The sequence below is a fragment of the Zophobas morio genome, unplaced genomic scaffold (genome assembly GCF_036711695.1).
Source record: "Zophobas morio isolate AGI-343-1 ecotype UQ-CSIRO unplaced genomic scaffold, CSIRO_AGI_Zmor_V1 ptg000004l, whole genome shotgun sequence".
Lineage (NCBI taxonomy): Eukaryota > Metazoa > Arthropoda > Insecta > Coleoptera > Tenebrionidae > Zophobas > Zophobas morio.
Genome location: NW_026972109.1, coordinates 17,270,506 through 17,289,078, shown reverse-complemented (window position 1 = coordinate 17,289,078; position 18,573 = coordinate 17,270,506). Strand labels below are relative to the sequence as shown.

General features: G+C 33.1%; 1 protein-coding gene across 5 annotated transcripts in view; it reads right to left on the bottom strand.

Moving 5' to 3' along the window:
• The window catches only part of LOC135143784 (diuretic hormone receptor-like), a 136,608-nt gene that overhangs the window by 110,777 nt on the left and 7,258 nt on the right, over positions 1 to 18,573 (bottom strand). The window contains exon 1 of one of the 5 annotated variants that reach the window (XM_064075731.1): positions 9,215 to 9,348. The exons of the other annotated variants lie outside the window; for them this stretch is intronic. The gene's annotated coding sequence lies outside the window, so the exon portion shown is untranslated. Of the gene's footprint in view, positions 1 to 9,214; positions 9,349 to 18,573 lie in introns of those variants that run through there. 5 annotated transcript variants of the gene reach the window in all.

Below are 18,573 nucleotides of genomic sequence, written 5' to 3'. Positions count from 1 at the left end.
CCTTTTAATAGTAAATAAAATAAGACAGTGAAACGGACGAAGGAAGTGGGCGGAGCTAAGTTTAGCTTTTTCTACAGTTTTATAAGCAAGTAATAGCCCTGCCCACCCACCCCGTTTTGTTTCTAGGACTACTCTTAATATTGTTAACTAATGACAACATTATTGAATCTCGGGTAATTCTGTTAAACTCTTTATAAGAAAATAGATAAATTGTAAATAAAATATCTATAAATTATTCGGCTGGTGTTAAATAAGCATAGCAGATGTGATAATTATATTTAAAACGCAACATTACTCCTCCCACTTGTACAAGCTCCACCTTAATAAATCATTTCATTGGTCGGAGAACAGGGGCGGAGTTTACAATTGTACCGTATTGTGTCTATTTTATATAATTTTTAAATATTTCGATGTAAACGTTGATGGCAAAGTCGTTTTTCGAATAAAAATCAAAATTTTATCAAAACGTTCAAGTCCTAAATTCTATTATTTGTCAATGTAAAATCTAACTTTCTTCTCAGAACCAATAAAATGAATTATCAAAACCACGGAGGGTGGGTGTGGGCACTTTTATTATTTTGATTTAAATCTTAGATTCTATCGCTTGTCAAATTAAAATTCAAAGCCTTTTAACAGTAAATAAAATAATTCAGTGGAATGAAGGAAGGAGGTGGGCGGAGCTAAGTTCAGTATTTTTCTACAGTCTTATAAGCAAGTAATAGCCCCGCCCACCCAACTCCTCTTGATTTTAGGACTAGTTAACTAATGACAACATTACTCAACAATTCCGTTACTCTTTATAAAAAAATCGATAAATTGTAAATAAAATATTTAGAAATTATTCGGGGCGTAATAAGCACGTCAGACGTGATAATTATATTTAAAACGCAATATTACTAATGCTCCTCCCACTTGTATAAGCTCCATAATACATCGTTTCATTGGCTGGAGAAATGGGGCGGGGTTTAGAATTGTACCTCAAGTTTTATAAAGAAAATCTACTCCTAAATTCTATTATTTGTAAAATATAACTTCCTTCTAAAATGCAATAAAATTATGAAAACGAAGGAGGGATGGGGCCACTTTTTTTTATTTAATTCTTAGATTCTACGCTTGTCAAATCAAAATTCAAATCCTTTTGACAATAAATAAAATAAGTCAGTGAAATGGAGAAAGGAGGTGGGCGGAGCTAAGTTCAGTTTTTTCCCTTTTGATTCTAGTGACTACTCTAAATATTGTTAACCAATGACAACATTATTATATTATTTAATTCGTTAAACTGCGAGAAGATAGACAAATTGTAACTAAAGTATCTAGAAAGTATTAAGCTTGTGTGAAATAAGTATACTAGACGTGAGAATTATATATATTTAAAAAACAACATTACTGATGCTCCTCCCACTCGCACAAACTCCGCCTAAATAAATCATTTCATTGGTCTGGGGATTTTTAAACATTTCCATGTAAATCCTGACAGCAAAGCCGTTTTTGGAATAAAAAGAAAAATTTCATAAAAAAATGTATTACTAGATTCTGCTATTTGTCAATCTAAAATCCAACTGACGTCTCAGAGTCAACAAAATGAGTCATCAAAATGGAGTAGAACTGGATGGGTGGGGTCGGTTTTGATTTTGAGTTAAATCTTATACATCCTGCCCTTTGTTAAATGAAAATTCAATTCATACAGAAGTAAAATAGGTTAGCAAAATGGAGAAAGGAAGTGGGCGGAGCTAAATTTAGCTTTGTATTTACAGAGTCTAATAAGCAAGCAATAGCAATTGCAAACAAAACTCAGCAGCTCTTTGTGCAGGTGGCTGCCTGGCTGCAAGTCATAAATTAGTGGAACGCCCGGAAGTGGTCAATCTCGAGATCATATGTGTCAACAAACGGTCAGTCGAAGACGAAATCCTATTTTTGTAATAACCAAATTAAAAACAAATAAATTTTGCTCAAGCCAATATTTTTTTTTAGACAACCCGTTTAATTAATTATAATTTTGATTTTTTTCCAAAAATCTGGAAGTCTCGGCTAAAAACTCAAAACGGAGTCATAAACTACATGTGTAGGACTATATTATTTTATACAATTTAAAACCCATTTACTATGTACAATTTCGAAGTGACGTCATCACATTACTGGTGGGGGCGATTAGGCAAATTAAACGGACAAACAGACGGACAAACAGACGGACAGACGGACAGACAGACGGAAACGGAAGACTTATTTTTTCGTAATCTAGGAGTTATGAAAGGTCGAGAACGCATAAAAGTAGAGAGTCGGTTGACGAACTCGCTTACGTTCGGGAAGTAAAGATTGATCAAAGGTTATTTGGACAGAACTTCTTGCTTCCTATAAGCAATTCATAAATTTTTAATGCAGTGATAAATCCCAAGTATAAACTCATCGTATTTTCCACATTTTGAATAGGATTTATTGGGCAAAATTTTGAGATGACCTCATCAATTTTTCCGAAAGGGATAAAGGAATAATTTTGAATTAACGATCTGCCATGATTACGATAACCTTAAAACGCTTACAAGATCTGAGAGCATTCGATTTTGCAGTTTCAAAGTTAAATAGCAAAATATTGTTATGCAATTTTGATATTTTTTCAAAAAATCTGAGCGTCTAGAGTGAAAACTCAACACGGATTCATACACCACAAGTACAGAAGTATCTTATTTTAAGTAATAATAAAAAAATACTACATATTGTAAATTTTGGAGGTGACGGCATCCCTTACTTTTTACCATCTACGTGGTATTCCCAAAATTTAATCGGTCTAGTAGTTTCGGAGATTATCTGTCTAATAAAAACCCGGAGAGACAGATGGAAACGGGAGACCTATTTCTTCGCACTCTGAGGGCCGTGAAAGGTCGAGAAAACATAAAAGTAGGGAGTCGACCGATAGACTCTAGGACAATATTTCCTTAGCTTACGCTCGGGAAGTAAAAACTATTTTCTTTGTCTTCAACACATTTTAATTCTACAACGTTGCAATGATAATTTTAGAAATAAATGTTTGGGGAACTTTCAGTGTAAATAAAATTTTTATTTTCTTGTATGTGAAGTTGATTGACGAATCTTTTATACATTGATTCACATATTTTACCATATTCCGAGCAACCTAGTTTATTTTAACCAACCTTTTTGTATTTTTTAAGACAATGCAGATGTCTGTGCGTAAATGAAATTCACCTTTTACGATGGTGGTTTATTCATTTCACACAAAATACAAAGTTGCTCTGGTCTCTCGGGTACGTATTCTTCTCCCTCTGGTTACTTCTCGAGGACTCTTCGACCACTGCGTTTCCCTCTAAAAACCCAAAATTTAACTAATATTCATTAATTAGAAGTCTATAGAAATCTGGATCACTTTGGAAAAAATAGGAAACGTTTAGTAATTCAATAAGTAAAATTAATGTGCTAGTGTTATATATATGTAACAAACGTGGAGGATCACAGCGCTGAGTTTCTTATCACAAAATGTATACGAATAATTTCAAACGTGAGCGAATTTTGTAATTTCTTAATCATTAAAGATACGCTCATTTACATAAAAACGCTGTATCGCGACCGTGAAATTGATTATTATTTTTCATGTATTTTTCTTATTTTCTCAAGAATTATGCGTTCGGTGTCCTTTTAGACTATCTCCCGTTACGTCTCGCGATTCTCCCTCCTGTACCGCAGGTTTGGTTGTCATAAATCTACCATGGCATTTTATTCGCTTTTACGAAAAGACTTTAGTATCGTAAAATATAGAGAATTCATCCGATTTCAATTTTATAGCACTCCTTTTATTGCTGCATTATCTAATTTCCACAAACCGCAGACAATGACATATTAGAAAGATATCAGCAAATCTTTACAGTTAAATTTCCAATCCAGCGTGATAACGAATTTATACCTTTAAAAATAGAATAAATAGAAAAAAATCGATTGTTGAAATTGTACAAAACAAAACACTGAACTGCGTGTACGTAGCTTTGAAATTTGCGGTTTTCGGTTACCTGAGGGTAATTCTATAATAGATAACAGTTGCATGAAGTAAACTATTTCCCATAATGGAGTAATTGTCTGAAATAAATGAATACGTGAAACACAGATTACTTAAACCGGAAATAGAACTGAGTTTGTTCGTGGCGGAACTTTGCGTGGGCTTTAAGCACTTCGATACGTTTACCGATACTAATTTTCGAAAAATAAAACTAAATTTGTTCACAATAACAAACAATTAGATTTTATATAACTAACAAAAATCATATCTGAGCTTATTTTGGAAAATTGGGAATACACAAAAATCGAAACAAAAAATTAATTACGACACTGTATTTAAGGTATCATTAGGGAGTTTCCTGAAAATGTGATTTACTGAATGCGGTCGTTAAAAGTTCGCGAATATTTAAATGTAAAAAGTTTAATGTTACCTTTGTAACAAAGAATACCCAGAAGTGTCTAACCATATTCAGACTCTAATAGCGTCTGGTGAAAAACAACGCTTGGAATTTTTTTGCCAAATGGTGAATTTTAACAAAAGCCACGCATTTATTAATTTATTATCTGTTGTTTCAAAAACAACGAAACAACTTTTTTAGGATGGAGCTGCTTTAGAGCTGTCAATTTTTCAGTCACCACCCGAAGTACAAAACACACAATAATAATAAGAATGAATTTTATTGTCCCAATTACCGCGTGGTCAATCTCCCTTCCATAATGCCACACACGTATTGCTTCCTTTTGAACCAAAATTTGCGAACAAGATTGCATAAATTATCAAATTTCAGTAAAGGGCATTCCAGCATGTAACTCCGTAAAATTAGCTTTGCAAAACTTTGCGGTTACGTTATATTCCGAAGCAAGTCGGCTATTAATTTCAAAGTTTATATACTGTTTTATTATGCGTGAAAATGTATCGGACAGAACGTTGAGCTTATTTACTAAATTAAGTCAGGAAATTAACCTAAAATGCGGTGGTTGTGGAAAGAAATTTTTGCGTGTTCGTTAAATTTTATAACAGTATAATTAACAGGCAATTAGGGGTTTTACGTCACGCAAAACATGTCTTGCGTTATATTGTGTTAGTGCTTGCAATAATTGATAAATATTCAACATGGTGTCGCAGTTGGTTCGAATTTTATGGGTAAGATAATAATGCAATATATTTTCTATCCCACATAAGTTAGAATATACATTTGTGAACACATGTCGCCATTTTATACGTTACATGACAAGAACCTTTCATTTTGTTGTAAAGTTACACCCAAATTTTTATTTTAAATTTCCCACTGAGGTTGATTTACATGGATTAATATGTACGTGTATTATTAGTATTACATATGTAGATTTAAATTATAATTGTTGAAATTTTATTCATGCATTATTCGAAATCTGTTAAATATGCATAATGTTAGAGTTCGATTTATTTGTTGCATTTTATGACACGCTATGAAATTGTCACAAATTTACGATGAAATAACATGCATAGATCTAAATTTGTATTTCATTCTAGATGAGTATTTTCCTCACTAATTAACGAAATTTGAAATAAGAGTGTTAGTAGGTAGATTAGACTATTGTATATAGTGACGGTATTTACGATTCGTAAATTGGTTTGTTTTTATAACACGTCAAACAAAGAAGCCGACTGTACTTGTCGGATATTTTGATCACATGTGTGTAAATGATTGAGTAAAGCACATTTTTTCACAGCATAAATCAAGTTAATTTTGTGTGAGTTACTTAGTAAAGTATGATTCTAGTTTATAGTTTATGTAAAACATGCAACTTTCTGCTGTTAGTGGGCAATTCTTCTCGGTTTCTCTTCCCGTAGCCTAACATGTGTTACATTTTATTTCACTTTATCGTTGTAACATTAGCATAAATTACACTTCCAGCAAACTTTCCTCTTCGTAGCTTAAAAATTCAGGGTCAAATAGCAGCACAGTTTTAAATTTAGCTCCCTCCTCCCCAACTTTGTTAAAGTCTCCATTTACATAACTCCTGACTGTAGTTCACACGCGACATAATTTAGCCGACTTCTACAGGTGGTTGGGTTCCCGATGTTTTTCCATCAGTTTAAGGCTTAGCAAAAAGAGGAATCTCTCCGAATTATTCACCCTTTTTAGGTGCGCTAAATTCGATTCCCGTTCGTTTTGCTTCTTTTAACTTGATTAAATATTTTTAGCGAGTCAGACTCTTCAAATAGAGCATTTCCAGGTTTAAAAAGCAATTTGAGGATGGCGTCGATGTCGATTACTCTTACTTACGCTGCTAAAATGTGCACTTATGAGAATAAGCCGCAAGGAATTCGATCCTGTTCGAAATTCGAGATGAGAATTTTCCAGTGTAATTGGGTGCAGAGGTGCATTATCTTGAAAGGGTTGTTAGTCATGGCGTTGAGGGTTTGCTGAGGTTTACTGGGACAATATTTTTGTTACGTGTCATGAGAAGTTTCAGGTGTGTTGACAGACCTTGTTTGAAATAGCACAACAATAGTGTGTTTTTGGGTGGCTATTTTTAATTAAATTTTACAGTCTCGAACAAAGTAAACCAATAAAATTACTTTGTGCTTGATCAGGAACAACAAATGATATTTTTAGAGGATGGGATATTAAATTAATTCTCGACATGTGGTTGTTCCAAAGAAAATGTGATTAACGTTTGGGGGACGAAGCTGAAATATTTGGGCCTCTAAGTGAATTGAACCATAATGTTGTGATCTAAAAATTATTTATTGGTAATAAATACGGTTTCATATATTTTATGGGCGTGCTGTAAACTGCTGCCAAAAAGATTACCGATTTTCTTACCTTTATGACAGGTATTTTTATTTTATATTGACAATAAAATGCGTCGCTGAAACAAGAAAATGCCACTAGAGATTTAATATTTTTGAATTTTGCGATATTACATTTAAAAGTTTCAATAAATGCTGCGAAGCATTTGCAAAATGTCGCATAAAGCGCAATGACAAATCTAACACAGTTGTAGCGAAATGAAATAAAAATTTTTGTTTAAAACACGGCCGTCGAAATAAAAGTTGGGGAACTTATTTTTTACGACTGCGGCTGTATATCATTTTGCACCCGCAGAAAGCTCCAGAATGCTGCGACGTAATTAGATATTAATGATGCTTTTGACCTACTGAAGCTTGTGACAACGCTGACAGCTAGTGAAGTTCGTAAGATAAATTGGTTTTGCAACTGCAGTGGTTACAGAATTGCACGTAAATTCAAACGAAAACCAAAATATAACAAAAAAAAAAAAAAAATTAGGACGATACAAAATATGGATATTTCAGTAAATGTCCTGAAAAATATGGTACTTTTTTATTTATGGTCACGTGGAAGAGTTTGACAAGTGGTAACATCGTTATGTGTTATGTGTTGATGACAAGCAAACAGATTTTTTTTTTATTTTTAATGGTGAAGATTAGTAACCAAAAAATTTATTTTATGTAACGTTAAAATTTGGCCGTGAATCTTTACAAGGATTGTGTGTTGTTTTAAGTTCACATTAAATTTTATGAGATTTGCGAAAGAGATGAGTTGACCTCGAAACGCTGAGAAATAGGAAGGTTAAAGAAAACAGTCTTATTTCTCGTGACAGTAACGAAAGCAAAACTCTATCATAAAGTCCTGAATATTTTAGACTAAAATAAATGGTAATATAATACCGTGTGATTTTTTTAAATTTCTACTCTAGTTGGCCATGACGCGTACGTCAGCAAGACAATTGAAACGGCTAGCGTAAGCGTAATAGCCAACTAGAGCAGAAATTTAAAAATCACCCAACATTAGACCGAAATTATTTTAATTTTTAGTAATCTAAGTTAACACCATAAAAAAATATTTTTCTGGAGCTGTTAACAAACGCAGGTAATTCAAAATAATTGCCGCTCAGAATACACCTTGTAATGTTTTAATCGAATACCTATACCAGAATTGTCTGAAATATTTAAGAAATAATTTTCATGAGAAATAATGCTTCAACTTCAATGAAATAGACTAACTAAAATAAAGTTTTACGATGACATAAATTCAGTTAAATACACGTGTATCCCAAAGCTATTTTGTCAGACACCAGATCTTTTTCAGTTGCAAGAAAGTTCACAAACAAAATAGAAAAATGATTCCTCAATAAATTCTACGCAGTGGATCCTTCAAGTCTGGAATAAATTCGATAGAGAAGTTGAGGAATGAAATTTAACAAAAAGGCTAGAACAGGTCGATTTAGATTTTACATGGGCTATATATATGAACAACTTTGAAATGTTTTAGCTAATAGCGGAGAACTACTCTTCGATATTTTTTACTAAATGTATAATGGAAAACTAGACATAAGAATAAAAAACTTCTTTATTTTTATAATTCGATTTGTAAAAATAATAATAAAAAGTAAAAATTTCTTCATGACACATAACCTTTACAAAAATACTTTAACATTTTTCTTTAATTTTTTTAATGTTTTGGCACCGTATGCTAATTAACACAAGATCTAATAACGCTTTCCTCAGTGCCAGTTTTGATAATAATCGTTCGCGACGTTCTTTAACAAAACACAAAATACACACCCACCTACACATAAAATTAATCGAATATGTTATGGAACGGCTACGTAAATTCTACAACAGACAAATTAAAACTGAATAATATAAATAGCACTACACAATAGCACATTGTCGTCAGTTTTATAAAAGACTGTTACCATATTTTGGATTTAAACATTCCCACTTAAAAATTCATCAAATATGACCATAGTTAATATATCCCACTTTAAATTAATTTATTTGATTTATTTTTACATTCTCTTTGTTAGAAACGCTATAATTTATATTTAAATCTACGTGATACACATAAACAACAACATCGTCCTTTGTTCGTTTCAGCGCAGCTAGTTTTGACGCTGTCGACCAACTTCATTCAAAATTTAAATACGTTAAATAAACCCAGAAGTTAAAATATAACCACCTGTAGAGGTTTTCAAAATCTATCCACGTACAAACTCCGAATATTTTCAATAATAAAGTAGTTAACGAAAGCCCGAATTTATTTTCTTTCTTAAAAAAAAAAAAAAAACTCCACTAAAACCCTCATCCACAACCCCTTCTTCCCTACTTGAGGCCTAACTAATCAACTTCTGGCACATACGTAAACATCCAAGTTAAATATACTCAACAACTGTTTACAAAGTCGCTCCTTTGAATACTCACACTTTGTCAACTTAATAAATCCCGTGGAGCACTTAACAGCCACCATTTGTCCCTTCATCCCGAATGAAAATTCGGCGAAAGCGAGAATCGAATTGTCCGCGCTGCACCGCTTTGAAAGCTTCCTTTGAAGACCGGAGTGTTGGTACAACTGCGACGCTGCCGACGCTCAGGACGCGAACTGGACCAACTTTATGCGTACTCCCGTTGCGTCCTGCCGGAGTTCGTCGTCTGGCGAAGCTCCGGGCATTTACTACGGGGCTAATGGTGTTTTTAGAAGGCGTGTGTGATGTGGACGTAAGGGTTGACGAGAGAGTAAATTGAGACTGAGGGTAATTACGAGGAAGGGAAACACTTTTTTAAATCGGCGTAGTTTCCTTGATGGTTCAATTTTTCGAATTAATTAATAAGATCAAAGAAGTTTATTGAATTATAAATTTCTCTTCATAAATACTTACAAATTTAAAAAAAACTGTTTTTTATTTAAATTCTAGCCGTTTTTATAATAAAAAATATTAAAATTTTAAATACTTGTTTATCATTTAATAAAGACAGAAAATACCACAAAAGTGCTTCGAAATCACTCACTGTGCCTTGTTTAAAATTTCAGTAGTTTATTTGTCTTACGAAAATATTAAAAGAAAACTGAAATGTGTAAAATAAACTCAGTATCATGTATATTTGTAGTACAGCACTGGATTTCACATAAATTATTACAAACTGTTGACGATCATTTCATGCAAAAGAATGGAGTCTACAAAACTCGTTCATTCATTTTTGATGAGACGGGGAATTTGCCAGTAGCACTTTAATAATACATTTCGTACTGAAAATGTTTAATTATAAGTTAAAATTCAACGCGACAGTTTATTATTTCATCACTCGTCGCACCTTCGTCAGTAGATTTTCTCTCTTATCAATCTTCGTGTAATTTTTTCACATATTCTAATGTCTGACAATCTTTTGCTTCTAAACATGTACCACACAGTGTCTAATTCTTTTTATTCTACATATAACGTTATTTTCATTGACTTTCTGAGTCTTCCTTGAAGCTTTCTTTTAATCTCCTTCTCATATTATATTTTGATATCATCTGTATTTTTCTCGTTCTCTTCCAAAAAAAATATATTGTTATCTCTTGTAAGGTGTTTTTTTTTTCTTTTATTACAGAAGTAGTATGGGAAAAACAACACATCACAAAGATCTTTATTAAAGTTTTAATCAATCATTGATCAACTAAGAATATATTTTAATTTCTTGATATTTGCTGCAGCTGATCACTATAGCCTGTCATTCAAATCTCCTAAATACTGTCTAGATACCTAATTGTTATATTTTCTCCACACAAACGTCTTTCTTTCTCTTTAAGGGAATTAAGGATTACAGGATATAATTGTTCATCTCCCTCGGGTGGCGTCATGTAAAAACTTCATTAAATAACTCTACTCAAAAATACGCCCTAAAATATTGTTTACAACTGGCTATATAGAAGTACATGTATGAAGCAACATACTTTAAATTTTCCAAACTAAGAAAGCATAGCAAAGTTTCACAAACTAAAATTAAATAAAAAATTCTATAAAAATTTAAATAAACCTTTGTTAACCAAATAAGTGCATTTTTTTTAGTATTAATTATTTAAAAATGTAGAAACTCTTTTCCCCTAGTGTTTTCTGCAAAATAATAGTGTCGGCTCGTCCATGGGGTCAATTGGTCAATGACCCTCAAAAAAATAAAAACTGAATAAAATATTTTTTGTCAAAATTATATACATTGTATCATGACGTAAACAAAAATTTCAACAACAATTCAACAATTCTATTTCACGGTTCGTTGGGTCAATTTAAATATTGCCCTCACACAGACGTTGACATTTCCTTTGAGTAGTAGGGAAATAAACTTATGGCTTTTATGCAAAATTGGCTTAAAGATACAAAGTCAAATACAGCCCCATAAGAAGCATGACTACGTTCTACCGAAAATAAGTTAATTAACAGCTTTAGCAACGTTAAGTATTGAAAAGTTTATTGGGAAAACATTGTGGGTTTTAATGATCGAACATTTTTCAAACACAAAAGAAAAAAGAATTGAGCTGAAATTTAAAGCGCTTTAAAAAAATAAAAAGTAGGTTTATAGAAGGTTTGCATTTACATCTGTACATAAACATATGACACTTCAATGGAGTAGCCTACAAGCAGCCACTGCAAAATAGTTTTTTGGCGGGACGCTAGTCGAGATAAAAATCATTCGAAAGTTCAAGTCTTATTTCTGATACAATATGATTCTCAAATCTTAAAACGTTCATGTTTATTTTATATATAAAGGTTTTCACTTTTTCACATTTTTACTTTTTAAGTTTTTTAATCCATCCGACGACTTGCTACTGTAATGTTTTCTCAACGTTACGTGACCCTAATGTATGAAAAAAGTGGTCTCCGGTTTCCGTCTGTTTATTATCTGCCTGTCTGTCGTCTACATCGATTTTTATTAGACAGATAAACTCAGAAACTATCGGACCGATTGTTGTCAAATTTTGTTTATTAGGAATACTAGTATGTAAATGGTAGAACACTAATCAAAATTTGGTTAATCGTTTCCACCAACAATTTGATGACGTTTGCGTCTATCAAGGGTAGTAACTAGAATGAAGAAGGGATGAGTGAGCAGGGGTACTGCTTGCTTATAAGACTCTTCAGAAAAAACTAAACCTAGCCCTTCCCCCCCCAACTCTTTTCTCCATTTCACTGACTTATTGTATTTACTGTAAAATAGGAATTGAATTCTAGTTTGAAAAACGGTAGAACCTAAGATTTAAAACGAAGTCAGAAGCGGCTCCACCCACCCACCCCTATGCCGTTTTGGTCACTCATTTTATTGGCTCTGAGACGGAAGTTGTGAAACTATTGCTTGCTTATAAAAGATCCTGTAGGAATTGATGAATTGATAGTTAATACAACCAGCAACCAACAATAATCCACTCAAACTGGGGTATCAAGGTAACAGTTGAGTTTTGTATAAAAGGGTTGCCGTCCTACCAGGCGCGGATCCAGGGTGGAGGCAATGGGTGCAATTGCCCCCCCCCCCCCCCCCCCGACACACGAACGAGGTACTTTATTTTGACCAATTTCAAAATTTTGAAATCGCATTTTATTTTGTAAATACAGTACCTACAACCTCTATAATCCGAATTCACGATTAGAGGCTATTTGAAGTCGATGCTTCTTTAATCCGAACAAAAACTCTGCAATCCGAACTGAACTTGGAAACACGCACCTAGTTGCATAAATGACGCAAGATCTTTCTACATAGCTATGTTGTATGGAATATTTTGAAATTTTTAAAAATTGCCATATTTTAATGCACTGAATTAATTAACTAATTCTGGAACAAAGGTTGAAGTTATCGAAGAAATGAGGCCCGAAATCTACAAGAAAAGGTATTTACGTAAATTTCGAAAATCGTCGAAAATGAAATCATTTTTGAAAAAGTTTCCTAAAAATTCAGGGATATGTGTATATCCCGACGTGCTGATTCCAAAAATGTAGCATGTTAATGGTAACCGAGCAATATTTTCGAAAATTCGGTGTGAAATTCGAATTTTTCGAAATTTTTAAAAATTGCTATAATTATTTCAACTGGACGAATCTGGAAAAATGGTTTAAGTTATAGAAAAAATAAAGCCAGAAGTGACTTCTGAGGCCCAAAATCTACAAGAAAATGTATTTAGTTAAATTTCGAAAATCGTCGAGAATACATAATGGAAAATTACATTTTTGAAAAATTCGTCTAAAAATTCTGAAAAAATTCAGGGTATAGATCCCGGCGTGTTGATTCCAAAAAGATAGCGTGTTTATGGTCACGGAGTAATATTTTTTTAGAATGTATCTATTACACCGGGGAACAGTGGATCAGCGGTAACTACTTTGAGAGTCGATTTTGGGTATTTAAAGTCTGCTGAATACGAAAAAAATTTTAGATTTGCCAAATTGACTATAATTTTTGAGATAAATGGATCTTCATTATACGACCTCAGTTATGTAATAAATATATGAAATTTATTTTAAGACTGTTATTTTCAAACCAAACTGCTAATATATGTTAGATATACATTATTATTAATCAAAAATAAAAATAAAAGAGAAAAAACATGTTTTTTGTAGGATTTTCTACAATATTTCGAATTAAGACAATTTGTTTTTGAAGTTCAACGGTAATCTGTCATCATTTGCGCTTCCATTGGCCTTAGTACCTTTCTTCCACTACCTTTATGTACTGGTGAAAAAATTTTCACTGCTATTAGCTGGAATCGCTAAGACTGTTAGGAAATGGGTCCAAATGACTAAGCAACAAATGGATTTTTAATGCTCATGTTAATTCCTAATTTTTCAAATATTTATCTAGGATATTGGCAACGCAATGGCGATACTCTATTGTTTTATGATTCTCCTAGAAATTTTTGACCGCTAAGATAAAGCTGTAATAAAAAAACAGAAAGATTTGATCGGAAATGCTTGAAAATAACATTTTTGGATGACTTTTCGTGAAGTGCTGTATCTTTCGAACCAGAGTCATTTCAAATGTTCTGATCACACAACAGATTACTACAACAATTGCAGTAACTGAAAGTACAATCAAAGCTAATACCGCATAAAATTTAATTTTTTTTGTTGCCCTGTGTTATCCATTGTTGCTTAAGAATTCTTTAATTTTGTTTAATAAAATTAAGGTTTATTTCTTGAAGTTTGTTTTCAACTGTGTATGAAGTTGTTATTCAATTTCCTTTCAGATTTTTGGGAAAATAGCTGATCCGAACAAATCGTTAATCCGAACACACCTTTTTTCCAATTAATTCGGATTATCGAGGTTCTACTGTACACTATATGTATAACGAAAACAACCAAAGGTCACCCATGTTATGTGAAAAAGAGTATACTAGTTAAAATTTTATAATTTTTTTTGTTTAGAACGAATTTCTGGGAGATGAGTAAAATCTCAAAAAATTGCGCCCCCCCTAAACGAAATCCTGTATCCGCGCTTGCGTCCTACACATTTCTTTTCGAGTTCTCCTCGTGTATCAATTAGTTCGTGTTGGGTTTTCGTGAAGTGAAGTTCAAAAGTGTAAGTGTTTTAAGTTGTAAGTACTAGCCCCGCCCGCCCACCCTTTATTTTCTTAGAGAGTAGGTTATTTCCCAAAATCAGTCTCATCTTGGCAAGTACTAGCCCCGCCCGCCCACCCTTTATTTTCTTAAGAGTAGGTTATTTGCCAAAATCAGTCTCATCTTGGCAAGTACGAGCCCCGCCCACCCACCCTCTATTTTCTTAGAAAGTAGATCATTTGCCAAAATCAGTCTTATCCTAACAGGTATTCGTCATGTCCATTTGCCTTATATTTTCTTAGAGAGTAGATTATTTGCTAAAATCAGTCTTATCTTGCCAAGTATTAGCCCCGCCCACCCGTCCTTTATTTTCTTAGAGAGTATGTCATTTGACGAAATCAGTCTTATCTCAACAAGTACTAGCCCCGCCGACCCGTCTCTTATTTTCTTAGAGAGTATGTCATTTGCCAAAATCAGTCTTATCTTGGCAAGTAGTAGCCCCGCCCACCCACCCTTTATTTTCGTAGAGATTCGGTCATTTGCAAAAATCAGTCTTATCTTAACAGGTACTAGTCATGCCCATTCGCCTTTTATTTTCTTAGAGAGTAGGTTATTTGCTAAAATCAGTCTTATCGTGGCAAGTATTAGCCCCGCCCACCCACCCTTTATTTTCTTAGAGAGTAGCTCATTTGCCAAAATCAGTCTTATCGTAACAGGTACTAGTCACGCTCATTTGCCTCTTATTTTCTTAGAGATAGGTTATTTGCTAAAATCAGTCTTATCCCGACAAGTATTAGCCCCGCCCACCCGCCTTTTATTTTCTTAGAGAGTTTGTTATTTGACAAAATTAGTCTTATCTCAGCAAGTACTGGCCCCGCCCACCCGTCCTTTATTTTCTTAGAGTGTATGTCATTTGGCAAAATCAGTCTTACCTTAGCAAGTACCAACCCATCCACTCGCTCGTTTTTCTTAGAGACTACGTCCTTTACCAAAATCAGTCTTATCTTGGCAAATACTAACCCCGCCCACCCGCCCTTTATTTTCACAGAGAGTAGGTCATTTGCCAAAGTCAGTCTTATTTTATCAGATACTACTTGGTACTTGATATTGTGTAATTAACATTATCTAAATTTTATAAAATATGTGGTCTACTCTTTTACTTTTAATTTACGGATCTACCTTGGTTTTATTTATTATTAATATATTTGTTTATTGTTTAATCCATTTTGCCTTTAGACATATAAGATCATCCATCAACCCATCGATGGCGCAGTGATAGTGCGCTAGCTTTGCATATGAAGAGGGGCTGAATGCTTAATGCCGCCGTGCCGTTTTTTTTTTCTCGGGTCAATAACAGTTCAGCCCATTGTCTCGAAAATGTAAGAATGCAATAATGTCGCACCCAAATATATTTAATAAAAATAAAATAATTATTATCATAATAACACCTCGCCTAAAATTACATTGCTCCATTGTAGCTTAATTAATTAAATTAGTCTTCTCCTTTCTTTTGAGGAGACAAAATCAATCAAATGTCATTTTCTTTTAACGCAGATGTTTGTTGTCGGAACGTGCTAATAGTCCAATTCTTTGGAAGCATAAACATAAACAGTCGAAGTTGCGCATGTACTGAGACAGCGAAAGAGCAAGTTTTCCCGTTAGTTATTTGTTGTCCGCATTTATGCGGACAGCGCTCTCTTGGCGCAAGAGCTGCGGGGGTATTATTTACGCCACTAATTTTCTTTTACTTTATAGAGGTGATCACAAAACAAAAATCGCAAAATCAAATGTTATAATTTTTTAAAGAAGCGGGATTTGTTTGATTTCTGTCAAAATAATCTTCTATCAATTTCATTCTTCTTAAATATATACGAAAAATACAGACAAGTAAATCAACCAAACACTCGTAAAATAATAATTTTTTCTCATTTTTCTGTAACTCTTAACAAAGGCGGATAATTCAAAATAATCTAATATACTCCTGTGTGAATGTATAATGTTTTCATTAAACATGCTTTAAGTGTTAGAAGAATAATTTGCTAGACAATAATTTATCAGTTAACCCCCAATAAAATAACTAATATATGACCTGAAATATATATATGTTACGGTTAAAGTGAATACTCGGCTAGTTTCCAAACTAACTGGTTGTTATGCAAACTAACCAAGTCGCTAGTTATTATAGACGAAAAACTATTTTCTCTTACATTAGCAGGGTTTCTTGGTTAATTTGTAAACTGCCCAGCTAGTTTATAAACTACCGTACAAGTTTGGATAATTTACATACTTTTTTTAAAGTACATAAATTAACCGAAATAATTGGTTAGTTTACAAACCAGCCACTTTGTTCTGGTTAAAATAAGAACTTTTTCTCTAGTACGATAAAATAACCAATGAATTGTATCATATTTTAGGCAGTTAGTATGCAAACAGACAGTTGTTTTAGTGTTCAATGTAGGCAATGATACAATTCATTGGTTATTTTATCGTACTAGAGAAAAAGTTCTTATTTTAACCAGAACAAAGTGGCTGGTTTGTAAACTAACCAATTATTTCGGTTAATTTATGTACTTTAAAAAAAGTATGTAAATTATCCAAACTTGTACGATAGTTTATAAACTAGCTGGCAGTTTACAAATTAACCAAGAAACCCTGCTAATGTAAGAGAAAATAGTTTTTCGTCTATAATAACTATAGCGACTTGGTTAGTTTGCATAACAACCAGTTAGTTTGAAAACCAGCCGAGTATTCACTTTAACCGTAACATATATATAAAATAGATTTAATCTCAACACACGTACTTTTGCGAAGTTGTTTTGTCACACACACAAAATCTTTTTGAGCTGCAAGGAAGTTCATAAACATAAGATTTGTCGATAAGTTCTACACAGTGGGTCCTGAGTCTGAATAAATTCTCTAGAGAAGAAGTTTAGAATTGAATTTTCTCAAAAACGCTAGAACAGGTCGATTTAGGTTTTTTTTGGGCTGACTTTTAAAAGTTTTGGTTAATGTCGTAGAATTACCTCCTCGATATTTCTTTATTAAATGTCTTTAAAAAAGTAGAAGACTAGACATAAAAAAATCGTTATTTCTATAACCCATTTTGTAAAAAATATGGAAAACATGTTTGAAGAATGTTTTAAATTATTTTTTTATTATTGCCCTTTAAGTGTTTAACAATAACATTGAAAAGAATCTTAAAACAATTTGAATATTGTTAATATAGAAAATGTTATTATGTTTGAATTGTTGCCCAGTGAAATCTATTTAATACAAGTGTAAAAATCTGAGAGTTAATACTGAAATACTGTAAATCATCTAAACGAACCAATGATTCATAAATTAAAAATAGTTTAGTCCGAGTTTGGACCGCTGCGATAAAAGTCGTAATGCATTTTCATTCAAAGCATTTACTGGTTTTAAGGCAATAAATAATCGGGTTTAGTCTCTTTCAGCTTCAGATGTGTTCAGTAACTCAAATTAAGGCAGCGTGTTTTTCTCCCTTGTCCATAAAAATTAATCATAGACATTTTCATCGAGCAATAACCGAACGTGTTGCTCTTGACACACCACCTTCTAATTACTCCACACTCCGACCTAGAAAACAGCGTTTAATTTCACCCCTCGGTGACAAGGACGACACGCGAAAAACTAAATACGTCGATGATGTATCCTCCCTTAATGTGACCTGAAACATGGCATCTCGACTCGTGTTTCAGGAATCCCAAAAAAGGCCTACAAAAATCTCGTTATGTCATAGCCAGATTTAGTTACATTGTTAGGACTGGCAAATGTACAAAATACACGCGACATGCAAAAAATTCCGCGAGTTCTTAAAACAATATTCAGCAAAGTCGCAGTTTACACTTACGTCTCATCTTTAGTTTCTGTGTAATTGACTCCAGCTAGGATAAGTGGAAAATAATGAAGCTTATTAACTTAGCTCTTAGACTTGACTATCTTCATTAATAATTAAATGTTCTCGACTTTGTGCCGCGTTAAACTACGAGTAAAAGGGTTGATGGTTCTCGGTTACCAATTTTATCACAGCGACTTCAAATACTTTAAATAATGCTGGAACACAGCTTTGAGTATCGAATAGCAGTGACTGTTGCCATATAGACGGCCAACATCTTCACATGTTTGTCCTCATTTCGACAGGGTAAAAGACCTGTCATCCCTTTATGGATTCATTGATTCTCCCCCCCTATTTATATATATAGAGCTTTTTTTGTGAATTAATGAAAATTTCAATAGAGATGCCTT